The following is a 20,100-nucleotide window of genomic DNA, read 5'->3' on the forward strand; positions in this document are numbered from 1 at the left end:
CTCTGGAGGGAGTGTTAATGCTTTTAACCCCAAGTCATTTTGGTTCCCCAAGTCTCCTATAGCTTCAAAGGGACGAGTCTATTACCTCTTACAATGCAGATTCCAATACAGACTACACACAGTGGTGATGGTAACATATCCAAAACTTTTGTCTCTTTGTAAACTTAAAAAAATTCATGTACGCTTCAGGGAATCGAGGGAGTCATAAGACTTGGAGTCACCTCTCACAGGTCAAATGGGCTCCGGAGCAGTCCACCTGCCTGTTTCTGAGGGTGGGATCTTTCTCTCTTCCTGGTCTTGGGACTCTTTTCCCACAACTACCAGGACTGTAGTCCTGGAAGTTTCCAATGTACATCCAAGATTAAAAAAAAATTCTCCTAAACTCCTTAACTTTATCTTTTGTCTCCACTACATATGTGTTCTGGTTGATTTCCAATCAATTAAAAACTGCAAACGGCTCCATTGCAGCCAGCATTTCCCTAGCCCTAGACGGTTCCGGAAGAGCCTGGATGAGTGAAACAGCCTACTATCTTCAGTCTTGGCCAGTCTTCTGGCTTTTTTGGGCCCCCAAAGATGTTGACACCCCTAGGCAACAGCAAGCAGTCTGAACAACATGGTACCCTCACTCCTGCCTCACCATCACCATGGCTTTCTATTCCCTCACCTTTTATAATAAACAAAAGGGAAAATCGTTAGTCAACTAAGAATCACCCACATTCCAGAACCAGTTGCTCCCTTCAACCCCACCCGCCTTCAACCCATCGTGACTAATGTGTTATAAGAGGAGACCCGAAAATAATCACACAGAAACTATATTATTTAAATCACTGCTTGGCCCGTTAGCTCTAGCTTTTTCTTGGCTAACTCATACATCTAAATTTAACCCTTCTCCATTAATCTGTGCATCACCACAAGGTAGTGGCCTACCAGCAAAGTTTCTGCATGTCTGTCTCTGGTGGTGGCTCCATGGCTACTCCCTGACTCCGGCTTCTTTCTTCCAGCATTCAGTTTAGTCTTCCCTGCCTAGCTCTGTTCCTGTATAGCTCTGCTATAGGCCCAAAGCAATTCTTTTATTAACCTGTGATATCCACAGCACACAGAGGGGAATCCCACATCACTAATGCACCATGATTCTACCGTCTTGTGTTTCCCCATGTACGGGCTCCATACCCCCTATAAAGCCAATGCCATCAAGGCCAGGCTCTCTTTCTCTTTTCCACCCCTGCTCAGAGGCAGCCTCTTGTGTCCTCCCCTTTCCCAACAAACTTTTTGTGTGAGATCTGTTGTGTGGTGTGACTTTTGAGACATTCCTTGGCCCTGATCACCAGGGTACTCTTTCTCAACAAAACCTTTTTGAGCTTTTGCAGAGGCCCTGGGTTCAATCCCAGTACTCACACTGGACAGTGCGCAACTGCCTGTCCGTAACTCCAGTTCTAGGGGATCTGCTTCTGTGTTCTGGATTCTACATGCATGCACACAGTGCGCATACAGACAAGCAGGCACAAACATGGACATATAAGGATAAATTTTTAGAAATTTAAAGAACACAATAATAAGATAATAATATTCTGTCTAATAATAATAAGACAGAATACAGGGTCTAGAAATAAACTTTGCAAATATGTAAAAGTATAAGATCAGCAAAGAAAAGAAAAAAAACATCAAAACTACATTACACTATGTAAAATTATTATGGTTTAAGTGTGGAAGAGAAAACTAAGCAAGTTTTTATTTAAAAGGATGTGTTATTTAGGAAGTTTGGGGGATTCTTTCTGAGAACAAACTGCAAAACCCACACACCATCAGAGAAATGTGTTTTCTATATTGAATTGTAGAACTGGTCACCAAAAAAAACACTAATAAAAAAAAAAGAGTTTAAGCCAGGTGATGGTGGCTCATGCCTTTAACCCCAGCACTCAGGAGGCAGAGGCAGGTAGATCTCTGTGAGTTCAAGAACAGCTTTGTGTACAAGAGCTAGTTCCAGGACATGCTCCAAAACTACAGAGAAACCCTGTCTCATAAAACAAACAAACAAAAAAAAAAACCAAAAAAGAAGGAAAAAGAAAAGTTTAAAAAGAACACAAAAGCCACGCATGGTGGTATAAATCCATGATCCCAGCACTGGAGAGGTAGACGCGTGATCTTAGGAGTTCATGGTCATCCTCATCTCTGTAGCAAGACTCCATGAGAAAGTGATTTTGAAAAAGAATGTGAAGATACCTCATGGATTGTTTAATGTTAGTGTTACGAAGGGCCAGGAAAATGACTCAGCCAGTAAGAGTGCCTGCTGGCAAGACAGGTGATCTGAATTCAGTACCCAGCATTCACATGGACTCCTATACGTTGTCCTCTGACATGGAACACACACACACACACACACACACACACACACACACACACACACACACACCACTAAATCATATAAAATGCATGAAGAACTCTTAAGAATCAGCAAGGCTAATGTGGGTGGGAGGAGAGCGGAAAAATGAATAAAATGAAGAATTTATCAGAACAGGAAGCCCTGTAAAAATCTAATCAGTTGAAGCTTAAGTAGGGAAAAGAAAACATTGCTCAAAACTCATTTACAACACAAGGAATCTATTACAACAGATTGCTTACTCAGATGCTAGGAGTGAGAGCCAAGTAGGGGACAAGGAAGACAATGTCCCTCAGTTGAAAGGCCTTCTCAGGTAGGAAACAGTAGGACCTCAGTACTACATTGCCCAGTGCCAGCAGAACCACAGAGAGCCTGTCCAGCAGGAACCCAAACCATAGCAGCCTGAGGCAGAGCAAGGAGAGCGCAAATAGTCCTGTTTACTCTCCTCCATCTTTCCTCTCCTATGTCACCCATTATTCTGAATCCAGTTACTTAGAAACCTACTGGAGAGCCTTCCCTTCTGCAGGAAAACCCAGAAGAATGGATCTGAGTGCCAACAGACATGGGCTAGTGCAAATGGCCTGGGGTGATGTCGGAAAGGTATCTTTGTTGCAGGAGAATTGTTCATACAGCCATTCCACTGTGCCAATAAAGACTCCATCAAAGGATGGAGTTGGTGATTGACTCACTGAGATTGGCCATAGAGTTCTTGGAGGGCTGAGGATGTCTGCTAGAGAGGACAGGGATTTCCAGGGGCTGGTGGTTGGGGGAAAACATGGAGAGGTCAGCCAACTGACTCTCCCCTGACCTTGGATTTATCAGGTCTATATCTCAATTTCTGACTCCCGAGTTCTTATTATACTGAAACAATTTAGATATTCATTATGTGCCTTTATTGGTTATCAAGGGCATTATGTTGGTCAACTTTTTATTGTTACGGATACCTGAGTTTGATTGGGTTCTAAGTGGAAAAGTTTCTTTTGGTTCATGGTTCTAGCAGTTTCCATCTGTAATCTGTCCTTCCTTGACCTGTTGCCATGTAGTATATCATGATGGGAGGACAGAGCAGAGGAGACCTGCTCATGATGGGGGGGGGAGGTATGGTGGAGACAGAGGGCAGAGAGATAGATAGATAGATAGAAATGGGTTGATTTAGTTTTAAGAGCTAGTTAGTAATAAGTAGTTAGTAATAAGCCTGAGCTATTGGCCAAGTATTAATAATTTATATTCAGCCTCTGAGTCAGATATTTGGGCCTGGGTGGTCAGGACAGGAAAACTCTGCCTACAACTCTGTGGACACACACACACAAACATACACACACACACATAGCTGCCATCACCACCACATCGAAGCAGTCACAACAGTGAAAGTTTAACAAAACTATAACAAGTATTATTAAAAGTCTCCAGACTGCCAGGCGGTGGTGGCACACACCTTTAATCCCAGCACCCAGGAGGCAGAGGCAGATGGATCTCTGTGAGCTCGAGGCTAGCCTGGTCTATGGAGTGAGCGAGTTCCATGACAGGCTCCAAAGCTACAGAGAAACTCTGTCTCAAAAAGCTCCCCCCCCCAAAAAAAAAACATCTCCAGACTTGGCAGAACCAACAGAGTCAATACCGTGCTGGGTGTGCACCTGGAATCTGTGTGTAACAGGTGTCTTCTGTCATTCTTTGCCCATCAAACTGGGGAAATGACTGTCTGCCGTGAGCTCTGGTTCTGTAGAAAGGTTCCTTGCTGTGCTGGGCACTGAGGTGTGTGCATGCGTGCGTGTGTGTCTGTGTGTGTGTGTGTGTGCGTGTAGCTGAGGTAATGAGAACTGAGGGTTCTCTTCAAACTTGACCCTTTTGGTTCCTCCAAAGCCCTGAATGCAGCTCCTTTAGACCCCCCAGGTTGGAACTGTTTGTGTTCCAAGCACCATATAGTACCATATAGTTTATTCAGAGGACAGCGTCTCAAGGACTGGGAGCTAGACCACAGAATTCTGATCTTGGCTATTCAGAGAAAGCAGCGTGTCCTGTTCAATGTGACTGATCCATAGAGAGTGTGTCCAGTTTCTAAATGTGTGCATTATACAGGTACAAAATATACAGTGCCCCCTCCAGAATGGAGAGGGGAAAGTCTCCAGAAATGTTCTAGGAGCACACAGAAAACATACACGCTTATCACAGAAAACACACACATGTTTATCACAGAAAACACACACATGTTTATCACAGAAAAAACACACATGTTTATCACAGAAAACACACACGTTTATCACAGAAAACACATACATGTTTATCACAGAAAACACACACATGTTTATCACAGAAAACCTGAATCCCAGTAAGGAGAGTAACTGTCCCTGATGCAGATGTGGCTCAGAACAGCTCCCCTTCCCCTCAAATTTTAGGCAAGTATTATAGTCCCCCCAGAGGAGTGGAGGTGGCAGGAGGGGGGCAGAGGGGAGTTCCACCCCCCTTTATGTGGCCCACATTGCTGTGGCTACTTTCCAGGGACGTGGCACCAATCAGCCTCTCATCCCTGATTCAGCGGAGGAGGCTCCACTCCAGCTGTGGAGGGCTGGGAACACCCAGGTCCATCCTCTCACTCCGCTGGCTTGGAGGAAGCAAATTCAAGAAGGGAAAAGATAGATAAGATGGCCAGAGCAGACAGCTCAGCCAATCACCAGTCCCTAAAGCAGGGATGTCTGTCAGAGAAGAAGCAGTTGCTGCTTTTGCCTTTAAGCCCAGAGCAACAGGTCAGGGTTTGATCCCCTGGGAGAGACAGACCACACCCGGAGGGGCTCTGAGGCCCTTCCTAAAAAACAGTCTTTAGAAGTCTGCTGTCTCGGCTCAGCATGGATGAAGAAGACCGTGACACCGAGCACATGCATGCCAGCAAAACTGAGGAGAAAGAGAAGCAGAGGTTCACGTGCTGTGGAGAGAGGAGGAACTGGAGACTGGAGGGTGGTGAGGAGCAGGCTGATGGGAGTGTCCTGTGCTGCCTCTGAGGGTCATGTCTGGGTCCATGACCCTACCACAGCCTGGGTCTGTGTTGATGTCTGCGGCACATATAACCATCAAAAGGATGCCCTTTGGTTGGTCTGGATTGCTGCTTAAAGTCATGCTGATGTCCAAGGGCCGGTGCTGAGTTGACCTCACCTCTCAACAGTCCTGGGAGAGCTTGGCCCAGTGGCATGAGCATGGGAGAGATGACTCTGCACCTTACAGGCCCTGAGAAAGCTGGCCTCACCCTTGGCTGGCCGCCTCAAGCTAGGAAGCTGACCTTGTCCCTTGCCGGCTGCAGTGTGAAGGTGCTGGAGCGTGGGAGAGCTGACTTTACCTCTTGCTGGCTGCCTGATGTGGGAGTTGGGGCAAGGGAGAGCTGGCCCTGCCCCTTGCCTGTGGAGGTCAAGGTGGAGGCCCAGGTTGGCCAACTCAGCCACCAAACAGACACCTCCAGGGCTTTGAGTTGGCTTGCCCTAACATCTATCTACCCCAGCTGTAACTTGTTGGAGTGCATGAAAGGACTGGTCCAGCAGAACCAAAGCCACAGGATCTCCATCCCTGGGGCAACAGCGGGAAATCTGAGAGGAGTCTCTGTGAAGGACTGCGAGTGATAGGGCCTTCATGTTGGACTTCAGAAACTGTGAAGTCCATGTTGGACTTCAGAAAGCATTTTCATAACAACCAGTTCTAAGAATCTGAGTAAATTATTAAAGAAGGAAGGTACATTGACAATGCCATATCAGAGAGTCCTAATAAAGGGACAGAAATTATAAAGACCCAAAGGGAATTCCTAAAGTGAGAAGCTAAGGGCACAGATACAAAACTCACTAGGGAGGCTTCATAGTAGATCTGAGGTGGTGGGAGGAAACATTATCAAAGATAATTTAGCAGAGCTTATGCAATTCAAAGAAGAGAAAAATTAAATATATATATATATATATATATATATATATATATATATATACACACACACACAAACACAGGCGGGATTATATATAGATGGGGAAACAGCTACCCACATGTCAAGGAGAAATATCTGGAGCATTCACCCCTCACAGCTTCTAGAAGCTACCAACCCTGCTAAACCCTCAACTTCTTAGCTCCGACTGGAAGACAGTACATATTGTAACAGGCCCTGAGACCTTAGCACAACTGACTCCACAACGGAACAAAACTCAGCACGTAGACAGCACCACCTGCCAAAAACGAAAACAAAGACCTAATCCATCAAAGTCCGGAGTTCTGGGAAAGGCTCTAAATGTCCTAACCTTACTTTTTGGCTCCCGTAGTTCTGCTTCTGGCTAACTGTTCTTGTTAAATGAAGTGTGTCAACCCAGGATATGTTTTTTGTTCTGGAAAGCTCACCTTGAAACAAGCTCAGGGCTACACTGGGATCTTGAACCCCTAGTCTTCTCTGGTGGGTACCTCACAACAATATCTGTTATTTAAACTGCAAAATATAGATCTGCCCTAGAAAGCCGACATACACGCACAACTGCCATCTCTTGCTAATACTTCCAAATGTATCTGAAAAACTTAGCATTAACTTTCTTTTCTTTTCTTCTTCTCCTTCTCCTTTTTCTGACAGAGTTTCTCTGTGTAACCGCCCTGGCTGTCCTGGAACTCACTCTGTAGACCAGGCTGTCCTCAGATTCTCAGGGATCTGCTTGCCTCTACCTCCCAAGTGCTGGGATTAAAGGCATGCACCACCACCACCACCCTGCAACTTTGGCTTTTCAACTGAGAAAAAGATACAGTCGATTCAGATGACTCTTTGAAATAATGTCACCGCGAGTACAAAATGCTTCTCAGGATGGGTTCATGCAGAAGATATGAAACCCATTTGTGAGTATTCTTTCCCACACATCCCTATATTGGAAAACAAAGGTTCGGTAGCTTTTATAGAAGAAGAAAGTATTTTCATGGGAGATTACTGAGAAAGCAGAGTAGAGAAAAAGACCATTGTATTTCCACATACATTCCTTCTGTCACTCCTACAGGAACCGGACCCCCCACACACACACCAGTGTGTCAGAGGAATCTTCTAAGAAGGTTCTAGAGGTACATTTTCTGCCTCCTACTCCAGCAGACAGTGTGGAGATTGTGTCCTGCCACTTCCTTTTGCTGAGAGAAGCCAGATATCTTTTCCTGTTGCTCTGCTCTTGAGAAAAGCCCTCCCGTGCATGTTCAGAATATGCAGGAAGCAGTATTATTGTTGATCCTGGCTTTGCATTTGTGCACAGGCTAGCAGAGAAGAGGAATTCAGACTTGCCGTGGACCGCATGGCAGAGTCTGTGAGAGCGCGGTCAGGTCAAAAGTTTACACTTGTCAGTCTAAATATATTGTGTGATTGGGGAGAACTTCGGGTTTTCTTTTTTGTTTGTTTTTAATCAGAGGCTTCCCAAATTAAAAAAAAATGCTTATTTATTATATATGTAGGGCTCTGCCTGTGTGTCTGCACAGCAGAAGAGGGCACAGATCTCAGTACAGATGGTTGTGAGCCACCATGTGGTTGCTGGGGATTGAACTCAGGACCTCTGGAAGAGCAGCCAGTGCTCTTAATCTCTGAGACATCTCTCCAGCCGTGAGGCTTCCCAAATTATGAACATCAGGAACAACATGGTAAGACATTCCAGGAGTCCTCGTCTTTTTGGGTGTTATGGAGAAATTCTGTGATACGGCCCATAGACAGCCAACATTTCTCTCTCAGTTCTGGAGACTAGCCGGCAGTCAGAGCCTGGAAAAGGTCTGCTTCCCATGCTCTCCGGGGGCTGTTTTCTCCTTCCTTTGTTTTTGTGTGTACTTGGAGTTTGTTGTTGCCTTTGTTTGTTTTTGAGTCTCAGCCTTCCAAGTGCAGGGATTGCAGGCATGTGCCATGGTGCTGGCTCTGGGCCACTTCCACAGGAGAGAGTGACGGTCCTCGCTTCCCATAATGACTCCCTCTCGTTCCCTCTCTTTTAAACAAAGGGAATTATTTTCTCAAAGTTATATGATTTTAAGTCAAAGAACTTCTATGTTGGTCTGTCCTAAAGGAGAAAACAAGGTTAAAAATGAACTGTAGTGATCAAGTATAAAATCGGCTGCACCGGCGGGGACCGACTGGGACAGGCTGGGACCGGCTGGGACCTGCTGGGACTGGAGTGGCAGCAGAGGACACAGGCTGCTGGCGGCGGGAACCATCCCAGCAGCAGAAGCAGGCTGCAGGGACCACGCCCAACACCGAGAACAGATCGCCCCACTACAATTAAACCAAAGAGCCAGAACCTGGAAACAACCTAGATGCCCTTCAATGGAAGAATGGATGAAGAAAGTATGGAATATATACATATTAGAATACTACCCAGCAATAAAAAAAAGGGCTTCTTGAATTTTGCATGCAAATGGATGGAAATAGAAAACACTATCCTGAGTGAGGTAAGCCAGACCCAAAAAGAGGAACATGGGATGTACTCACTCATATTTGGTTTCTAGCCATAAACCAAGGACATTGAGCCTATAATTAGTGATCCTAGAGAAGCTAAATAAGGAGAACCCAAAGAAAAACATATAGGCATCCTCCTGAATATTAACCTTCAGCAAGCGATGAAAGGAGACAGAGACAGAGACCCACATTGGAGCACCGGACTGAAATCTCAAGGTCCAAATCAGGAGCAGAAGGAGAGAGAGCATAAGCAAGGAACTCAGGACCGCGAGGGGTGCACCCACACACTGAGACAATGGGGATGTTCTATCGGGAACTCACCATGGCCAGCTGGCCTGGGTCTGGAAAAGCCTGGGATAAAACCGGACTCTCTGAACATAGCGGACAATGAGGACTACTGAGAACTCAAGAACAATGGCAATGGGTTTCTGATCCTACTGCACGCACTGGCTTTGTGGGAGCCTAGGCAGTTTGGATGCTCAACTTACTAGACCTGGATGGAGGTGGGGGTTCCTTGGACTTCCCACAGGACAGGGAACCCTGATGGCTTTTCGGGCTGGGGGGGGGACTTAATTGGGGAAGGGGGAGGGACATGGGAGGCGGTGGCGGGGAAGAGACAGAAATCTTTAATAAATAAATAAATTAAAAAAAAGAAAAAAATCGGCTGCATTCGGAGACAGAGGGAGTAAGAGATAATAATAGGAACTAATACGGAACTACGTTTTTGGCTTTTTTGTTTGTTTGTTTGCTTTTTAAAATAGGTACAGAGTTTCTGGTCAAAATGGACAGCTTTCTGGAAATAAATACTAATGGTTGGTGCACAGGCTGTGAATACACTTAGTAGCACCAAATTATAGACTTTTTTGTTTTGTTTTATTTTGAGACAGGATTTCTCTATGTAGCTCTGGCCATGCTGGAACTCACTATGTAGACCAGACTGTTCTTGAACTCACAGAGATCAGCCTGCCTCTGCCTCCCAAGTACAGGGATGGAAGGGTGCGCCATCACACTGAACTGTGGTCTTAAAATTGATTAAAATTGGGCTGGGTGGTGGTATTGCACACATTTAATTTGAGGCCAGACTGATCTACAGAGCTACTTCAAGGACAGCCAGGGCTAGACAAGGAAACCCTTTCTCAAAACAAACAAACAAACAAAACAAAACAAAAAAATGAACAAATTAAAATGGGAAAGTGGGCAACTTTCCCAAATTGAAAAGTGTATAGATAGTTCCCTAAGGAAGACCTGCAGGTGCCTCACCAACCTGTGGAAGACTGTCCTGTTTTCATTTGCTGTTTTAGTTAGGGTCTCTGTTGCTGTGATGAAACACCATGACCTAATGCAACTTTGGGAGGAAAGGTTTATTTGCTTACACTTCCACATTGCTGTTCGTCACTGAAGGAAGTCAGGAGCAGAACTCACGGGGCAGGAACCTGAGGCAGGAGTCGATGCAGAGATCATGCATGGGTACTGCCTACTGGCTTGCCCCTCACAGCCTGCTCAGCTTGATTTCTTAAAGAGCCCAGCCCCACCCAGGGATGGCACCACCCACAATGGGCTAGGCCCTCCCCCAATCAATCATCAATTAAGAAAATGCCCTACAGCCAGATCTCATGGAGGCATTTTCTCAGTCGAGAACTCTAGCTGGTGTCAAGTTGAATAAAATTAGCCAGGACTTTAGCTATCTGAGAAATGCAAATTTCAGATACAATGGAATACCTCACATAGCTATATTGGTGTTGAGAACACATGTCCAAGAAGCTATAGATCTGGTGGGTAGTCACGGTCAGAAGCTTGCTAACCCTGATTGGGACGGCTTCTAACTGTGTACTATTTCCACAGCACACTTTGGTTGGTTCCATGACAAGTAAGGGAGATCAGAGAAACCATCTGAGGCAACCATTAGGTCTATGATTCCCAACAGATTCATACATAGCCAAAGGGAGAGACATGTCGGTGTCTGTCAGCAGGTGTCAAAATAAAATTCTGCTACAGTAGATGGGTCCTGTAGAGTACCTGTCTTAGGGTTTTCTATTGCTGTAAAGAGATGCCATGACCAAAGCAACTCTTACTGAGAAGACATCATCACTGAGGTGATGGCTAATGCTGTCAGAGGTTCAGTCCATTATCATTATGACAGGGAGCCTGGCAACATGCAGGCAGACACGGTGCTGGCTACATCATCACACGGAAGCAGAAAGTCAACTGACAATCACAATGAAGCTTGAGAGAAGAGACCTCAAAGTCCGGTCCTCACAGTGACACACTTCCTCCAGCAAGAACACACCTACTCCAAAAAGGCCACACTTCTTAAGAGTGCCACTCCCTTTGGGAGCCATTTTCTTTCAAACTACCACAATATTTCTCACCAAGAAGGTGTGTCCATGTTAGAATCCCCAAATTTCACCAGAAGAAAGAGTTGGGTAGGGTTTTTTGGTTTTTGTTTTTTTTTTTTGCCATCTTAATACAAACCTGAGTCATCTGGGAAGAGGGTACTATTAATCCCAAAGATTCAAGGAGAATGACCACTGATCCAAATCAACATGACCAAACTATTTAAAGCAAGTAGTTAAAGAAAACCTTTTTATTTGTGTCCATGGGTTGCCTCCCCCTAAGACAAGATTTGAGAGACCAGTGTTGGACAGGAGGGAGACAAGGTTTTTATAGCTCATGGGTAGGGGTTTCCAATGGGGTAGGAGAAATAGGTGAGATTATAGGCGCAGAATATAACAAGTTGGTAATAATGACCTCCTGAAACAAAGACATGGTTGCAGGGTGGGCATAACCACAGGTAGTCATAACAACAGGTAGTCATAACAAGGTAGTCATAAGCGGTCAAACTAACCTTTTGAAACAAAGGTAGGGTTCCAAGATGGTTCTTATGCTTCTTGAAACAAAGGCATGGTTACTGTTTCCTGAAACAGGTGGTACAGAACCATTTGTAGTTAAGGTTACAGGAGGGGCATTGTCCAATCCTTGAAAAACAGAGGTTTAATCATAAACAGGAATGAACCTAGTTTGTCTTTACTGTAAGATGGCTTTCAAGCTTAAAATGGAGGCAAATTATTTCATCAGAGACCTCAATTGAGAAAATGTTCCCATCAAAATTATTTCATCAGAGACCTCAATTGAGAAAATGTTCCCATCAAATTAGCTTGTAGCAAGCCTATGAGACATTATCTTGAATAGTGATTGTGTTGGCTAATTTTTAATGTCAACTCGACATAGGATAGAGTCATTTTGGGAGAGAGAACCTCAATTGAGAATGCACTCACCAGATTGACATGTGGTGTATTTTCTTTGATTGATGATTGACGCGGGAGGGCCCAGCTCACTGTGAGCGGTGCCATCCCCTAGGCTGTGCAAGCCAGTAACCAACATTTCTCCATGGCCTTTGCGTCAGTTTTTACCTCCAGTTTCCTGCTGTAACTTCCATGGATGACAGACTACAAAGCTGTAAGATGAAACAAATCCCCTTCCTCCACAGGTTGCTTTTGGTTGTGGTGTTATATCATAGCAATAGAAACTCTAAGACAGTGACTGATGTGGGAGGCCCTTGTAGCTGGACCTGGGCTGTATAAGAAAGCAAACTGAGAAAGTCAGGGAAAATGAGCCAGGAGCAGTGTTCAGGGTTCTTCCATGGCCTCTGCTTCGGTTCCTGCCTCCAGGTTCTTGCCTTGAGTTCCTGTCTTGGCTTCCTTCAATGATGGACTGTAACCTGAAAGCCAATAAATCCTTCTCTCCTCAAGTTGCTTCTGGTCGTTCTATTAGGAGTCTTACTCTAAGGAACACAGGTTCCCTGCCTCCCTTCATGTGGAAACGCTGAAAGGCAAGGTGAACCTGAGGCTGAGGTAGGTCTGGGCATCAGTGTGAATGTGGAGGCAGTTATGGGAAGTTTTATAGAAACTGTATGAAGAACATCATAAATCCAGACACCTTTTCAGTAATGTTGGTGGGTAGATTGGGTAGGCAGATGACGAAAACTGGGGACCCTTTGCTGGAGGCCTCACTTGCTATTCGATAGCTATCTTAGCTTCTATGTTGATGGAGGTTGGGAATCTGTCCTACATTAAAAAACAAGCAAACACACCCCCCCAACCACAAACACACACACACACACACAAACTCTGCCTAACCCTACCTATGTTAGATCATAGACAGAGGTAGGCAATAAATGGGGTCTAATTACAGCCTAAGATAAGTTGTAACTAAACTCCTAGTTGTAATTAGGACTTGCAACTTATACCTCTTCACAATCATTGAAATTTTAACCTGTTAATCAGTCTTTATAGAAGGTTCCACATAGGGTACAGTTCTTTTCTTCACAGTATATAAAAAACTTTCTCATTTTATAGCTGCCTAATTGTCTTTACAAGGATATACCACAGTTTATTTAACCGATTCCCTATTGATGGACAAGTGATTTTATCTTTACAGTTTCTTTATTCTCAGTATTTGTTTTTTGATTTATTTATTTTATTATGTTATGTGTGTGTTTTGCCTGTATGTACGTCCGTGCTCCATGTGCTTGTCTGGTGCCCTCAGAGGCCAGAAGAAGGCATCGGCTCCCCTAAGACTGGAGCTATGGGTGGTTGTGAGCTGGGAATCCATCCTGGGTCCTCTGGAAGAGCAGCAAATCCTCTACCTTTGATCCATCTTCCCTCACAGTACAGATTTTAATAGAAATTTCTTTCTCTGGCATTGAAGGTGATGCAATGCTTTCTTGTTTGGTTGGCTAATGGCTCTGTGTAAATGTCCCTGGCCAATGTTTAATTTTGTGTCTTCACAGCATCCCAGGCTGGCCTTGGCTGGGGATGACTAGGAATAGTACAGGCATGTACTACGACATCCGCACGGATACGAGGGACCAAACCCAGGGCCTCAGGCCATCCAGGCAACTTATTCTGCCAAGTGAGCTACAACCCCAGTCCCTGATACCAGATTTCCTAATTCTTCCCTTCCTCCTCCCCAACCCTTTTGTTTCTACAGCGATAGCGAGCAAGGACTTTGGAACATTTAGTTTCCGAGTCACTGTGCCGCCTAGTTTTCTGTCAACACTGCACAAGCTACAGTCACTGGAATGCAGGGGGCCTCAAGTGAGAAAATGCTCAGTAAGATGAAGCAGGCAAGCCTTGAGTGCGTTTTCTTAGTGATGGATGGCGGAGGGCCCAGCCCATTGTGGTGGGGCCTCCCAGGCCCTGGTGGGCTGAGTCAGCCACATGGCGAGCAACACTCTTCTATAACCTCGTGCATCAGCTCCTGCCTCCAGGTTCCTGCCCTGTTTGAAATTCCTGTCCTGACTTCCCTCAGTGATGAGCAGTGCTGTGGAAACATGAGCCAAGGAATTGACCCTTTCTTCCCCAAGTTACATTTGTCACGGTGTTTCACCACAGCAATAACCACCCTGACTCAGCCAGCCAAGAACGTGTCCTTGGCTAGTGCTGTTAACCAGTGCTCACCCAGGGAGCTTGCTGGAATGGAGATTTCCATCCGGAATGTGGTCTGAGGATCTGGAGTTTGGAGCTGCTCCTCAGGGGCTAAGGTGTGAGACCCTGGCTTACGGGAGCGTGTGTGCAGTCACGCGACTCAGCAAGCTACTTGGCACCATTGACACGGACTGCCACTTTCTCCGACGAGCACAGCTTGTTAGGATGGTTTTTAAAAGTGAAGTTGGCGAGCCAGTTTATTAACCTACTGAGCCAGTCATCTGTGTTGATGACTTTATCCCGTCTCTGGCTCAAAAGTGGGGCAAGTAATTTGCTTAACAACTTCGGAATGTCTGTGTCAATCGGCATCTTAGTTCAGGTTCCTGTTGTTAGGGTTTCTATTTCTCTGATGAAACACCTTGACCAAAACGCAAGTTGGGGAGGAAAGGCTTTATCGGCTTACACTTCCACATCACTGTTCATCACCAAAGGAAGTCAGGACAGGAACTCAACCGAGGCAGGAGCTAATGCCGAGGTCATGGAGGGGTGCTGCTTACTGACGTGTTCCTCGTGGCCTGCTCAGCCTGCTTTCCTGTAGAAGCCAGAACCAACAGCCCAGGGATGGCACCACCCACCAAGGGCTGAACCCTCCTCCGTTGATCACTAATTGAGAAAATACTGTTCAGTTGGATTTCTTAGAGGTATTTCCTCACCTGAGGCTCCTTCCTCTCTGATGACGCTAGCTCGTGTCAAGTTGACACAAAACCAATCAGCACAGTGGGTAAGTCACCGACTGCCATTCCCTCCAACCGAAGGCAATGCAGAAGCTCAGAGCCTTCACCACAGGGCTTTTTCTCTTTTAAGTTGTCTCCAGGTCTTGGTATGAATGGGAACTCCTCCCATTACCTGCATATCTGTCTTCCCTGCTTCAAAGCTGCTGCTTTAGGGCAGCTTCCTGATCAACTTGTTCTTGTGGGAGAGAGCAAACAGTAGTGAGTCAGGAGGAGGAGTGGAGGTAACTCACCTGAACAACACCTGCAAGTCCGGCTGTGCGAGAGAGCCTCAGAACATTCCCAAAGCGTCGGTGCCGGTGCCCGGGGTGCTGGCTTACTGGAGAAATTTTTAATGATATTTGTTGTTGTTGTTTTTTGAGACAGGGTTTCTCTGTGTAACAGCCATAGCTGTCCTAGAACTAGCTCTTGTAGACCAGGCTGGCCTCGAACTCACAGAGATCCGCCTACCTCTGCCTCCCGAGTGCATGTGCCACCGCCGCCCAACCAAAATACACTTAGCTTAGACAGGGACTAGAGTAAACCCATGTAGCATTGGAGACTAGTAGCAGAAACCTGCCCTGCTCCTGGAGCTGCTATGGGCTTGCATCACTGTGTGACATCTATGTACTTTCGTGTATGCAGTACGTTCAGGACAATGTGACCGCCTGACAAAAAGCTAGGTAAACTGCCTTTTCCAGATGTGATCCCTGCACTTAGGGTCATAGAATTCAACCCTTTACAGAGCAAGTGCTTCTGATCTTGCTCAACCCAGCGGAGGAAGAGCAAACCCTGCTTGCCCTTTCTTAGTCTGACAGAGCAGGAGTGTTGTTTTCTCTCGACACAGAAGGTGCGCCCCAGCTTTCCTAGTTCCTAGTTCCCTCAACACAGAAGGTGCGCCCCAGCTTTCCTAGTTCCTAATTCTCTCAAAACAGAAGGTGTGCCCTGGCTTTCCTAGTTCCTATTCACGCTGCTACTCCACAGACTCAACATATCCGAGCCTGACAAGTGTAGAAGGAATTGAAAATACAGAAGAGGGACCAACGAGATGGCTCAGTGGGAAAAGGTGTTTGGTGTATGAAGTTAAACACCTGAGTTCAATTCCCAGAATCCAAGTAAGGGCAGAGAGAGAACTAGTCTGCAAACTTGTTCTCTGACCTCCACACACGCAATGTCCCCCGTTAGGCACCGGCTCGGTGGAAAGTACATACCCATATATACCAAATAAGCAACCAACAGAAGGAAGGCTGAGGGTCAACGAGATGGTTCAGTTGGTCAAGGCACCTGACGACCTGAGAGAAATCGCTGGGACCCACTTAAAGGGCAGACCTGACTCTATAAAGTTGTCCTCTGACTGCCACACCAAAGGAAACCCTTGGTTAAGTGTTGAGTTTGAGGCCAGGATGGGATACATAAGACTCCGTCTCAGAAAAAAAATAAAAAATGTTGAGCTCTACAGCTGTGTTTATAAGAATGACATTTCCTTAAGTGCCTTTTGTTTTGGCATGCTGGAGACTGAACTGGGGCCTTGTGCACGCATGTATATTATCACTGAGCTGTGTCTCCAGCACTCTTACTTAGAGATGGTTTTACTAACTTGCCTGGGCTCACCTGGAACTCAGTCTGTGGCCGAGGCAGGAAGTGAACGTATGACCGATCCTCTTTTCATCAGCCTCCTGAGGTGCTGGGATCACAGACCTGTGTCACAGGCCTGGCTTGAAGCCCATCCTTCATCTGTGTTTCCTTCCTAATGTAATTTGTGCTTTTAGCTCTGACGTCCACCCCTTCGGTTTTGTGTCCTTGACTTTGCTCTCATTTGCTCTGAGATGCACTTTGAGATGGTCATCTAGGAGAGACCCTGCGGGAGTGACTTCAGAAACTAACCTGGGGGACTAGCGTAGCGTAGGGTTTGTTTTGGTATTGGGGATGGAAACCAGAAACCAAACTCTAAATACTAAGCCTGGGCTCTTTGCCTGCCTGTTTTGGGATTTTGAGCCAAGATCTTGCAGTGTATTCCAGGCTGGTTTCAAACTCATGCCATAATCCCAGAAGGCTAATTCAGGATTGCTGTGAATCCTGGGCTAACCTAGGCTACCTAGTGCATTTCAAGGTAACGTGGGCTACAGAGGTAGACCCTCAAAATAAACATAAAAACTACACTGAGGTTTTATCTCACTCATCAGATTGGCATCAAGAAAGAAAATAACAAATGTTGGCAAGAACGTGGGGGGAAGGAACTCTTCCGCACTGTTGGTGGCCGTGTAATTAGTCAAGCTTCTGTGGAGAGGAGTGGGGAGGGCCTAGAGAGGTGGCTTAGTGTGTAAGAGCACTGGCTGCTGTTTCTAGAAGACCTGCTCTGGATTCTCAGCCCTCATTCGGAGACCCATTTTGTAATTCATTTTAGAGGAACTGATGCCCTCTTCTGGTCTCCATGGGTACTGCATGGTGCACAGACATGCAGGCGAAATACACAGAAATAAAAAATCTCAAATTAAAAAAAAAAACCAAAAAAAAAAAAAAAAGCAAAACTGAAAAGAGGACTACTGTACAATCTATCCATACTACTCTTAGGCACATCCCTGAGTCAGGTCACTACAGAGACACCCACAACTAATGAAAGGAACAAACCTGGGGTCCATCAGTGGATGGTTACAGAAAATGTACATTTGCACCAAGGACCTTTACTCAACAGTAAAGGGTGCGATTGTGTTCTCTGCAGAGCTGGAGATCATGTTAAGTGAAATAGGCCAACCTCGCACCCATGCTTTCTGTGTGGTGTCCAGGAAAACAAAAGGGAATTAAAAGGGGGATGCTAAGTAAGTGGAAGGAAGTGGTAAAGGTCAAGGAGGGTAAGATTAACCTAGGGCTGAATACATCAATGTGTACCGTATGTATGGAAACACGAATATAGTTTATACTCTGTATAGTTTATACTAACCTAAAATGATCTGTATGAGTCCAGCTCAACAAAAATTCTTGTGTTGGGAGCAGGAAGAATTTTGAAAAAAGTTCCTCCCTGGCAGGGCGTAAGAACTGATGGTCCCTGCTAATAGACTAGCAACATATAGCACAACGACCATAGAGCTGTTGGTGGCCTTGGACTGAGAAGTCAGCAAGTCTTTACTTTACACCCTGGGAAAACTACTGTCAGACCACTCCATTACAACGCCTCCAAGCCTAGTCCTTTTCCCAGCACTGGGGATTGAACCCAGCACCTTGCAGATATATAATAATGGGCAAGTGTTCTGCTGTCCTTTATCCCCATAGCTCCTGGCCTTTTCTCTGTTAATTCTTCCACCAGTGATTTTTGCACCACTTGCTTTGATTGAGAGGGTATCTAGAACAACCACCCGCATGGCTTGCTTTGATTGAGAGGGTATCTAGAACAACCACCCGCATGGCTTGCTTTGATTGAGAGGGTATCTAGAACGACCACCCGCATGGCTTGCTTTGATTGAGAGGGTATCTAGAACGACCACCCGCATGGCTTGCTTTGATTGAGAGGGTATCTAGAACGACCACCCGCATGGCTTGCTTTGAGAGGGTATCTAGAACGACCACCCGCATGGCTTGCTTTGATTGAGAGGGTATCTAGAACGACCACCCGCATGGCTTGCTTTGATTGAGAGGGTATCTAGAACGACCACCCGCATGGCTTGGATTGAGAGGGTATCTAGAACCACCACCCGCATGGCTTGCTTTGAGAGGGTATCTAGAACAACCACCCGCATGGCTTGCTTTGATTGAGAGGGTATCTAGAACGACCACCCGCATGGCTTGCTTTGAGAGGGTATCTAGAACGACTACCCGCATGGCTTGGATTGAGAGGGTATCTAGAACGACCACCTGCATGGCTTGCTTTGATTGAGAGGGTATCTAGAACAACCACCCGCATGGCTTGCTTTGAGAGGGTATCTAGAACAACCACCCGCATGGCTTGCTTTGAGAGGGTATCTAGAACAACCACCCGCATGGCTTGCTTTGAGAGGGTATCTAGAACGACCACCCGCATGGCTTGCTTTGATTGAGAGGGTATCTAGAACGACCACCCGCATGGCTTGGATTGAGAGGGTATCTAGAACAACCACCCGCATGGCTTGCTTTGAGAGGGTATCTAGAACAACCACCCGCATGGCTTGCTTTGATTGAGAGGGTATCTAGAACGACCACCCGCATGGCTTGCTTTGATTGAGAGGGTATCTATAACGACCACCGGCATGGCTTGCTTTGATTGAGAGGGTATCTAGAACAACCACCCGCATGGCTTGCTTTGATTGAGAGGGTATCTAGAACGACCACCCGCATGGCTTGCTTTGAGAGGGTATCTAGAACGACCACCGGCATGGCTTGCTTTGATTGAGAGGGTATCTAGAACGACCACCCGCATGGCTTGCTTTGATTGAGAGGGTATCTATAACGACCACCCGCATGGCTTGCTTTGATTGAGAGGGTATCTAGAACAACCACCCGCATGGCTTGCTTTGATTGAGAGGGTATCTAGAACGACCACCCGCATGGCTTGCTTTGAGAGGGTATCTAGAACGACCACCCGCATGGCTTGCTTTGATTGAGAGGGTATCTAGAACGACCACCCGCATGGCTTGCTTTGATTGAGAGGGTATCTAGAACGACCACCCGCATGGCTTGCTTTGAGAGGGTATCTAGAACGACCACCCGCATGGCTTGCTCTGAGAGGGTATCTAGAACGACCACCCGCATGGCTTGCTTTGATTGAGAGGGTATCTAGAACAACCACCTGCCTGGCATCTCACTGCTCCTGCACTTTTTAGAATGGTGTGTGGCACAGCAGGGAGCAAAGCTTCAGGCAGGTGACAAACCCCACTGGATTCTCATCCTTGTCTCGATGTTGTGGACGTGGTGCTCACAGGGTTGCATGGTGGCTCCCAGTGATGTATAAACACAGGCAGTGGCTCAGGACAGTAGCTACTGAGATGGTATCTGTCTGTGGTCTGTGCTTGTTCCAAACTTTGGTCTTGAAATAAAGCAACAAGTAGACCTGGTGACAACACATTTATTTCTGTGCCCTGCTGTGTGACTGGGAGGTGCTTTTTCTCACCTTCCCATAATTGATTAGGTCACAACAATGAAAATTCC

Source organism: Microtus pennsylvanicus, chromosome 10, assembly GCF_037038515.1.
Source record: "Microtus pennsylvanicus isolate mMicPen1 chromosome 10, mMicPen1.hap1, whole genome shotgun sequence".
NCBI classification, from domain to species: domain Eukaryota; kingdom Metazoa; phylum Chordata; class Mammalia; order Rodentia; family Cricetidae; genus Microtus; species Microtus pennsylvanicus.